Source organism: Anarrhichthys ocellatus, unplaced genomic scaffold, assembly GCF_004355925.1.
Source record: "Anarrhichthys ocellatus isolate YVR2014 unplaced genomic scaffold, GSC_Weel_1.0 scaffold12, whole genome shotgun sequence".
Classification (NCBI taxonomy): domain Eukaryota; kingdom Metazoa; phylum Chordata; class Actinopteri; order Perciformes; family Anarhichadidae; genus Anarrhichthys; species Anarrhichthys ocellatus.
The window spans coordinates 1,131,987-1,142,800 of record NW_022280042.1 but is presented as its reverse complement, the minus strand read 5'-3'; the positions used below and the strand labels follow the sequence as shown (position 1 = coordinate 1,142,800).

The 10,814-nt window shown below is 42.1% G+C and overlaps 1 protein-coding gene across 2 annotated transcripts in view; it reads left to right on the top strand.

Annotated features, from left to right (window-relative positions):
• The first annotated feature begins 3,380 nt into the window (after nt 1–3,380).
• The window catches only part of nlgn4xa (neuroligin 4 X-linked a), an 81,328-nt gene continuing 73,894 nt past the window's right edge, over nt 3,381–10,814 (top strand). The window contains exon 1 of one of the 2 annotated variants that reach the window (XM_031852379.1): nt 3,381–3,712. The gene's annotated coding sequence lies outside the window, so the exon portion shown is untranslated. The remainder of the gene's footprint in view (nt 3,713–10,814) is intronic. The other variant, XM_031852380.1, reaches the window with a different exon arrangement.

The following is a 10,814-nucleotide window of genomic DNA, read 5'->3' as shown; positions in this document are numbered from 1 at the left end:
ATTTATTATCTTGACTTTTCTCTGCTGGTTGTCGGTTCATCTTCATTTGTTGCTGTTTGGAGCTCACTGATTTGCGTCTTCTGGACTCTTATTCCTGTAGCCTCTTCATGAAAATAAAGTGTGACTATGGAGCCAAATCCAGGCCAAATAGTCTTGATCATTTAAAGAAAAAATGAAACCTGAAAGTTCAAGTTGTGGTCTTGAACATTGAAAAATACAGCAATGTATTCAAAATAAAAATAAGTGAATGAAAAGTTTTTTCAATAGAACCAAAGGTTCTGGCACCAATGCAGAATTAGAATGCTCTCATGATGATGTACATTACCCCTCCTTCCTTCCTTGGTTTAGGTGTAAGGGTACCAGAAGTCTGCAGCCACCTCAGTGATGACCCTTCACCAGAGCTAGCTTCCTTTGCAATTATCACTGCGCTCTATGGAGTCAGATCAGTCTCACTATTAATATATGCACACAGAAGGATTCACAAATATATTTTGTGATGTGAGATTAAAAAGATATGTAAAAAAATCCCCATACAAAATAATAAGACCAATTTCTAATGCACACACACATATTTCTTGTTTAAAATGAATGTAATATTAATCCACAAATATTCGCCTCTATTGCATCAACACTGACAATGCTAAGTATTCACTGAAGAGGCCTTGTCCTCGTCTCCACGCGTCGACACCAGAGAGCGAGCTGCTCCTGAAGAATCCCATTGTCATGCCTCAGCGGCCCCTTTACCGCCTTTATGTATCTGTTTGCTACCCTGAGGCGACAGGAATTGTCAGTGCTTAAACACAGAGGAAGAGAGGAGTCCTCGCTGTCTCAGATCTCCTCGCTCTCACCCCATCTCTGTCTCTCTGCATGCGGTTACTGCCACTGTTTGTTTAAATCATCAGAGGCGAGCTTGTCCTCTGTGAAGTATTAAACGGCACACTTCTTGCCCTCGACTTGTGGTGCTGCTATAAGTCCGCAGGTCTGACAGTTTCTTCATTCTGCTTGAGAGCACATGGCCACACTCTATCCATCCATACACACCCAATCCACAGCTGCATCTATGCCGCACAGATGTGACGGAGCTGCCTACACTGCTGACTGTGAAAGGCATGTATCCGTCTGTTTTTGAGGACCTCAGTTGTGTGTTGTCTTTGTGATGCTTAATCTTGATGATGTCATAGTGATGTCATCAGGGTTATATCAGATTAGGTTTGAAAGTTACAGGTTTAACAGCAAGCCTGTGTTACGAACCGAAAGAGTGGAATCTGAAGGATGTGGGCGTTTGGTTGCATCATGGGAAATGTAGGATCCAGTGTTTATGGGACAAGCGACTTACAATCGGTGTGGCTGCTTTCATTTTGACCACTTATTTAGTTCGGTAAAAATAAAAAGCAGCTTGGCCGTTTTAAACTGTTGAGTTAACTGAACTAGCACTGAAATGATTAATTTCCAGTGTAAACTGAGTCGATTTAACCAAACTTTATAAAATACATACATTTAAGTTATTAAAGGACTGGGCCAATCATATATATTATTAGGTTTTTATATCATTCCGAAGGTTCCCAGTGATGTTCCTCATGTATTAAAGAGACATTTTGGTCAAAGTACAAAATGCTATCTTCCCAACACGTCTAAATCCCACAAGACCTGACCTGTAGGTTTCTGCATGTTGACGCTGCCACATAAACAGTAGACTATACTCGTATAGTCAGTATTACAGTAACTTAGATGGGGATTGGCACGCTTCAGTTTGGAGAAGCAGACCAATACGAGTAGCTAAGCAGTGTACTGCTGTGGCCGCAACGCTAGTTTGAATCCAAAAATCCCACAATAAATCAAAGTAACCGATCGATGCAGCAGTAGACCAACAACTCCTCTGTTGTGCTAGGTAAGATTATTGTTGTTGTCAACGGAGTCTCATGTCTTTCAAAAAAACAGATAATGAAAGGGCTGTCTGACGGCAAGCTAGAGGCTACAAGGTTCATTTAATGTCATTGTGCTAAAGCCTACAAGCTTTTTCCGAACGGCTGAGCGGGCATTTCCATTTTCAAAACACAGAAAAGAATGAATGAGAGAGCATATGGATATTAACCTGAGCTGGATTACACCTATTAATGAAATTAAGTTCAATAATGGCCTTATTTTATGAAATTTTACACCAACAATCTGGAAGACAATTTAAGCATATTTGCAATACTTCTACTAAAACTTCCACTCTGGGTGTAGCTTTGATGATGAAATCCTCACTGACAGCTCCGTCATGCAGCATACCTGCTAATACAGGAGGAGAAAGGCCACGTGTGTCATGCTCAGAGGTGCACTGCCACCGGTTGCAGGTGGAGTGGTAATGCTGCTGAACATTAGATTTGGCTGGGCCCAGGCGGCAGTGACATCCCCTCATCAGTCTTATGAAAGTCGCCCGGTGGATCTGGGCCGAGCCTCTGACTGAAGCTGATACTTCAGAGGCGAGGAGGATACCCCCGACCGCTGAGGGTTGTGATGTGGGGAGAGGGAATAAACGACGATTTCAAAGGGGGGGGGGGGGGCTGCCTTCTGTGCAGCTCTCATCCTCAGGTCTGTATTCACTGACATGATAAGGATTGATGATTTTTTTCATGTTGATTTGAAATGACCTCGATATCATATGAAATCCTATTTCAACTTTAGCATCCATTACCAGCCTTTTTATCATTATCAAAATGTAACTGCAGGCTGTTGAAGGGATATATCGCCTGTGGGTTATGAATTTATCTTTCTTGAGATCAAATAAAACGTGTATGTGAATTGCATAAAGAAGCCTATAGACTCACACAGACTCACAGGAGGGAGTGCAAGGACAGTGTCATTGAAGTCCGCAAGAGGAAATGACTTGTGTTTGGGGTGTCAGACTCCAGCTGTAAAACATGCTTCAACACAATAGATTTCCTGTCTGCTCCATATCTGTGATTAGTGTTAAGAGGACTTTTTACCCAACACTAAATTCTCTTGTATTTTACTGAACAAAGGCGGACTGATGGGTGATGAGGGGCCAGAATGCTTTTTCCCCCCCATGGGCCCCTTTGTCAACACTTTTTACACTGCTCATCTTCATTGTCCTTGTTCCATTATAGGCTTTTAAATAGGCTTATTCACCAATGTGTTCGCTTGTCTTTACTTCACAGTAAAGTAAAGAATCCCTCATGTCTCTGTGGTGTTGCTCTCAGGGACCCTTTGGAGCCACAGAAGCAGCCCCATGCTCCATGCCAGAGCTGCCACAACACAGCGGCTGGTTAAGGGTGATTGAGAGAATGCAGCAATCTATTGGCTGCAGGCTTAGTAAATTTCAGGCGGTGTAGTCCAATGGCAAGCAAGGGAGAGGGAGAGAGAGGGAGAGAGAGAGAGAGGGAGAGAGAGAGACCTGGTTTCTCTAACACTAATCTTGTCCTCGCAATACACTCGCTCTATGAGCGCAATTAGATTCAGCACCGTTTCCAGAGCCTCTGCAATGACTCATTGAAACGTCTTCTGTGCCGCTAAAGCCGCATCTCTTTTCTCCCGCGCCACGCGCACACACAGGACGTACAGCCGGGCTGCCTGTCAGCACAATCGGGACTGCGCTTCTTACTTTGGATTTTGCAGGAGGCTGGAGGTGGACTTCATTGTGTTTTTCCCCTCTATGTGGCGTGTGTTCCGCCTGAAGTCGGGACTTACATAAAAGAGTGAGACGTCTGAGGTAAGTGTTCCGCCGGCTGGACGCGATCTGAGCCTTAACACGTTTACTCCAGCAGGAAAACAGACACAAATTTATACGAGCGGCTGAATTTCTGTGCGTTTTTTTTTAGGCGCTGACCCCCCCTTCCCCTCCTCCCCCCCCACTTCTCCTCTTCCTCCTCTCACGGCTTGTCCGGACGCGCTTTATTCTCACAAAGGCGCATAAATCCACAGGGAATTCATCAACAGACATTTACTGACAACATCAACCGGATGATAGTCATTTTGACAATCACAACTTCTTAGAAAAATATTAGAAAAACGGTCATAATGAGGGTGTTTGATGAGAACACCTCCGCAGCAGCACAGGCGGATTCTTGCGCACTTTCATCCGACTCCAGTTGGTGATTTGTTCATTTGTAAATGTGGATGAAAGAATGACAGGTTGCAACCAGCCAGCAGTGCAGACGCTGATCACACACCAGGCTTTTTATTAATTATGTAAATCAGTGTTGTCCCTGTGCGCGCGCGCACACACACACGCGCACGCACACTGCTTTGACCAAACTCGGTGCCAAAGCAACAGCTCGGTTAACTTTAATGCCAGCGGACGGACACGAGAGGCCGTTGTGAACTGGTGGCACAAAGTGCTTTCCCTCAACATAACGAAGCATTTCAACCCATTTCACACCTGCGTTTTTATTTTATTTTATTTTTTACCACAAGTCATGTGTGTGCGTGTGGACGAGCCGCAGCAGAGACGGGCACCTGCCAGCAGCTCTCTGCGCGCATCGCTATCCGAGCAGCCACAAGATGGTGGTGTAGATATCTGGATGTGGATTTTGAGGGAAAAGGGGAAAAAAGGGGGGTCTGTGTGTGTGTGTGTGGGGGGGGGTTGTGCCTTGCATTTTCTTTTTTTTTATAGAGATACAGCGCTGCTAATGCTGTGATTTTGTTTGTGCTTGTATTCATTCTGGGTGACACTCAGTGCAAAATAGGTGCATCGTGAACTGTGGCTTCAAACAGGCTGCTGGTTTAACATGGGGTGACCTTGTGTGTTATACCTGTGTTATACCTGCCCACAGATGACATGCCAATGTCCACAGTGGCTGTTAGGCCCATGTGGACCAAATGCATTAAGTCTTTCACTAGAAAATACAAGGTTGGACAATATATTTGCAGTAATGCTGCTGCTGTATTTGTGTGTGTGTGTGTGTGTGTGTGTGTGTGTGTGTGTGTGTATGTGTGAGTGTATGTTTCCTGGGGAAAAAGTAGGTGTGACATATTTTGCATTTTAAACCTGCTCAGGTCTGCACTGCTATTGCATGAGGGGTAATAACTGGTAACACATTGATCTCTGATTAAATATATAGTCGTATTTTTCTCCAGTGCAGCTCAGCGTTGGCTCATTCTGGTGTAAAGAAAAGGTTGCCTTCCTTCGCCATCTTTAGCAGAGAGGGGGAAAATGGCCGGGCAGGTGTGAGATTCACACCAGAGAGACTGTTTGAAGATTATGGTAATTCTCACCGAGTTGTTGTCTGACATCGACTGAGAGAGCTGGACATGCCTAACTTCCAGGAATCTGCATGTTCATAAAAACAAACATTTGGTCGTGTACTACAGCCCCACGTCCAATCAAACAGCCTTCCTCGTTCAATCATTTCATTCTTTGGCTTTTGTTTTCAACAAACTGCACAGTTCATCCAGGATGAAATGTCATTTTAAATGAAAGTCAAAGATGTACAGCATCCCTCCCTAATCCACTCCTCCTGCCTGTTCCAAATAGCATCCAGGATTCCTGGAACATGTCATGGTACAAATGCAGGAAATTGGTTTTATTGTTTTGTCGGAGAACAATCTTAAATGAGATCCTTTAAAATATGCATGGTTTTGCCTTAAACCTTTTTTTCATTTTTAATTCCACTGACTCCTCCCTGTTGCCTCTTTTTAAATGCACGAAAGGGAAGTCATTTACAGTAAAAATGACAAACTGGAGCTAAATGTGCCCAAAAAGTTTTATGGCATAGCAAAAATAAATAAATTGGAATTTTGCTCTCTGTGCCTTGCATCTGCTTCCATATTCTTGTCATTTCCCCTGCAGTCCTTCCATCATGGTGCATCCACATATTCATCTGACAGTGATGACATGCAGATGCTGAGCAGGCAGTTGTTTGCTGATCTGTCCAAACCATATACACACAAACATAAGACTGACAGGTAGAAACAGCAAGAGTAACATGGTGTTGGCCTTGCTGGGCCATCTACTGTAGATATATTTTATGTTATGTAAGCAGACGAGCTCTTAAGGAGGGATTACTGCACTGTAAGATGTCCTGCATCCCACACACATTCCTCTGTATTGTGTACAGTATGCTGCACGGAATCTGACAGATCTGTTAATGGGTTTCATTTTTAACCATATTTGGAAGAGTGAAGACATTTTACCTAAAGAAAATATTTCAACATCATTTCTTTTACTAAATGAGTTGCATTGGTAAGGCATAGGCAGCATGAACTTTTACTCCAGACCTGTTCATTTCACTTTTTAAGACGTTTATGTTTACTATTTACTGTATGTCAATGATGTGCCGACTCGTGAGGGGTCGGGACATAAAATGGAAAAGTGCACATCTTCTGGGAGGACAAATTAAGGAAACCGCTTCTAGCTAAAGATTATTGGGAGCCTGTGATTATCACACGCTGGCTCCTGTGGTCAATTCTCTGTTTCGGTACACTCGGCGCTTCTTGAGTGCACCTCTGGTGTGACATCAGGGCAAACATGAAGCATGGAAGTGTCCCATTAACAGTGCATGCACACCATTTACATACTTAGCTTCCAGGTATTCACGGTGCCACTACACTGCCACGTGACAAGGTTGTTCATTTCTCGAGGGACGTGTTTGCATGCAACTTGTTTTCTTCTTAAAGTGATGGTAGCTTATGAAAGATGTTTTGGAATTTTGTTCTGTCAACAAACTGCTACAATTGGCCTGAAAAACATGAACTGCTTCGAGCAACAACTAGAGTAGCTGTGAGGGACATTGATGGCATAAATATGTACAAGCCATCCTCACTGGAAAAAAAACAGCGTAAAGGTCTTCTGTGCAAAAAGCTAATTGCGATCCACATTTAGGTCTGTTGTTAGGTTTGCGAGGGTGGAGGTCGGGGTGGATTGTTGGGTCAAACAAACAGGACTTTCACCCAGGAGACCGCTGTCCATGTCCCATGTGAAAGTAAGCACGTTGACCTATTTTAAATTACAGTTATTTTGATTTTAGAACGTAACCACGTCACAAACTTCATCATGTACACACTGTAACTAGGTCCGTTTCACAACGTTAACCACATGTTTGAAACTGTGACCATCTCTCAACGATAAATAGAACGGTCCTATCAAACGGCATCCTGCTCTCATAAGAGTATGAAGAAACTGAGTAAAGAAAGTTTTTTAGAGCACAGTGTGATGGATCTTTCAAACAATGAAGGAATAGCTGCACACACACATTTTCAGATGGTCAGTTTTCAAAGACATGGTGTTGCACTCGGTTGTTGACATGAAGAGTGATGGAAACTGAAATCACTGAGCCCAAAATTCAGACATGCACAGCATGCATCTTAAACAGCAGCAGGATTTACCCTGAAAGCCTCGGCTTTACTTTCCGCAATGACGGTCGTAAGGACATGAGTTGATGCGGAAACGTTTGGATCTTTTGTACGTCCTGTGGGTTTCTCCTTGCAGCAAAACAACGTTCACAAAGCTCCCCAACGTTCTCAATTTTCTCCGCCAATCGCGTTTTGCGTAGTTAGAAAATGTTTGAGATGCACGCATAGGTGAAAACCTGCCACACAGAAATGGCTGTTTTTGATGGTGTGACATCATTTTGGCTGTGCGGACACTCGCAAGCTTAAATCACGCTAAATACAGGAATGTATTCTCTAGGTGCCATGCCGTTGTTTCCGACTGCCAGTTGTACCAAAACCCCAATAGTCTGAAAAAGGTTCAAGTGAACCGAAAAGCCCGTTGAAAATACTCACTCTCGCTACAACGAAAAGAAGCATATGACGTTATTGGACCTTCCCGGTCACAATATTTTTCTTCCTGAGTAAGGCATGACCTGCCATACTGATTGGCTTAACCTGATATTCTTACCTTAACCAGTGTCACTCCTCATGCCTAAACCCAACCAACCCAACCAATGAAGGCAGGAAGTAAATGGGACATTTTTGGGATTATTCGAGTTTCCGAATAATTGGCATTCCCAGTTTTATACACATTTAGTGTTAGTCCATACCATAGCTCAACAATCTGCAAAGATTATATATGAAGAACACATCATATATGTATAATATATATATTATGTATACGTGGTAATCAGCTGCTGTGGTTCTGTGTGTGTGGGACATTTTGCCTCTGACAGGATATTTTTATAATGATTGAAATGCAAATGACAGAGTGCACCTTCATTGGTATTCACGGTACTTATCTCCTATAATCATTAAGAGTGAGAACAATGTTCACAATCTGCCAAGGAGAGCCACGGAGCACGCTCTGCATTCAGCCTGAGCCGCCTGAAGAACAGTTTATCATGAAACAGCACATTGTTACAAACACTACACTGTGTCACTTTGTCACACAAACATTTTCAAGCGTATAACCTCAGTGAACAATGAGCAACACATGAACCTGTGCAGACCCCTTTTAGTGTTTGACGATGTCTGTGCTGTCATGTGAGGCGACTGCAAACACTGATATCCTTAATATAGCGGTTCATTTCATCGTTACATAAGCACTCTCGTGGGCAAAAAGCCAATGATGAACAGCCTGTGGTTGTACTCAAAACAATGATGTGCTAGAGGCAGTTCATCTCCTGATATCTTTAATAAGCAGTAATATTAGGATAATTGAAAATATAGTTTCATTTCCATACAATCACAACAAAGTGAGCTATTTAACGAATCAATAAGCACATACCGTGTGTTTTTGTTAACATGCTTATGTTTTTACATATGGTATAATAATATTAGCTCAAAGTATTTAGCACTTTCCAAGAAAATCAGTTTCCCTTATAAATATGCAAATGTCTATAATGTAATCAGTACATAGAGGTGAATATAAAGATGTTTCATGTTCTATTCTGGGGTTCCTGAGTTCTCATCATACTGAATAGAACCACTGGTAATGAATACCAAAACGTTCTGGGGATTTATGAAATAACAAAATCTACTACAAAAGGACAATTATGGCATTATTCTATATTTTTCTTTCCTTCAAGAAATCCTGTAGAAATACCAAAAACTGCAATGTGTAAATTAATCTCGCATTTGTTTTCCCTTCACTCTCTGTGGCTCTCAGCTCCAAGCCTGTGTTGTAAGCATGTAGTAGATTCCAGTATTTTTAGAATCTAAAATTGAACAACAACATAAACAGATTAAGGATTCACTGTCTCTCCCCCATCATTATATTTTCTGGCAGGATAAGCTGGTTTACCACCTGGTCAAAATGGGCAACGTCCTCAGACCCTCAGGGCTCCAGATCCACCATGCAATTAGTTTGTGGTAATTCAATTAATTCATTCTAATTAAGTGTTAATGCTGTGTACACCGCTAACAAGCATTAAAATGATAGGGGCCTTAAAGAAAAGGCCTTTGTTCCCTAAAGGTATACAATACTGTGCTTACATGGTGCATAAATGTGTGCTTAATAAAGCTACCACAAACTAATTACTTACTCATTATAAAATAACCATTTGTCTGGCTGGAGACAAACATCAAGTCTCTTTGATCCCAAGATAATTTTTTTGAATTTTGTCAGATTTTTGTTCAGTCTTGCTTTCAGAACTATTGTAGCATTTCAAGTATACCCTAATGTCCGTGTTTTGGTTTAGCGTGTTAGCATGCTAATGTTTTGCAAATTCGCACTGAACACAAAATACAGCAGAGGCTGATGGGAAAGTCATTAGTTTTACACGTAACGAAAAAAACAAAGTTTTAGACAAGTTCAAGTTTTTACTGGAGGCCGCCAGATTTAAAGTTAAGGGATCACCTAAGTTATGAAAATAAGTGGACACATGAATCTACGTCAGTGTAGAGGGACCATGAATGTCTGAACTTCATGGCAATGCATCCAACATTTGTTTACTTTAGGCCAAAGTGGTGGATTTACTGACAGACCAGCATTGCAATCCGTTGAGCCACGTGCTAACAATGAATAGATTTAACAATGAAAGTCGTTGGTAATCTGAGTCAGCTGTGTGGTATAGTGCGGCCAGCCCTCTCCAATTGCATTTTTCCCCCCAATTTGACGGCCTATAATAGTGCTGCATCTTGCAATCGATGTTGCAAACTCTTTGAGGACTGTAGAGCATCACGATAAATAACAATAATTACATTTTGCGTTCAGATAATGTGTCTGTTTTTGTCGTGCAAACCCAGTCCAGCAGACATCAGCTGCAGTATAGATTTGAGTGCATTTGATTGATGAATAAGACAAGAGTAACCGCAGCAGACATTATTAGGGCTTGTTTACTGCAGTCTTCTCTTCTCATTGCAGGCTCCACCACATAGTTAGCAAAGCAAAGATTATGAGACATTTCTTGTCTCAGTTTTTGCCACTTGTGAGCAACGTGTCATTGATTGTCACCATGGAAACACAGCTGCTAGCTCTGAGGCGAGCGTGAGGGTAGAATAGCAAACTATATTATGTTTCAAGGTGCTATTGATTAACACTTAGAACATTCATCCACTAGATGTTGCACTCTCCCTCCATTCTGTTTCACTCACGTCAAAACAAGTTGGTGCCAGTTTGTGGCACAACCTGCACGGTCCACTGGAGTGAGATTCAGACAAACAGAGTGAATTTAGGTAACGTTTAGAACGTGTAGCTTCTCCGGGATTCAAACTGTTATTTTTCTTCTTTTGACCATCTAAGCGGGGACAACAGACCCTAGCTTTTAGTACTTGTTGTGCCGAATTGTAATTTTCTGGGTTATTGTTGTTCGGATGATTAAGCTAAATTAGCTTATATGTGCTAATGTTAGTTATCACTTGTTGCCACGATAAATATTACCAAAATATTCTCGAAATATTTCAACCCAAGCAATAAATCTGGGTGAGGCTGTGACACC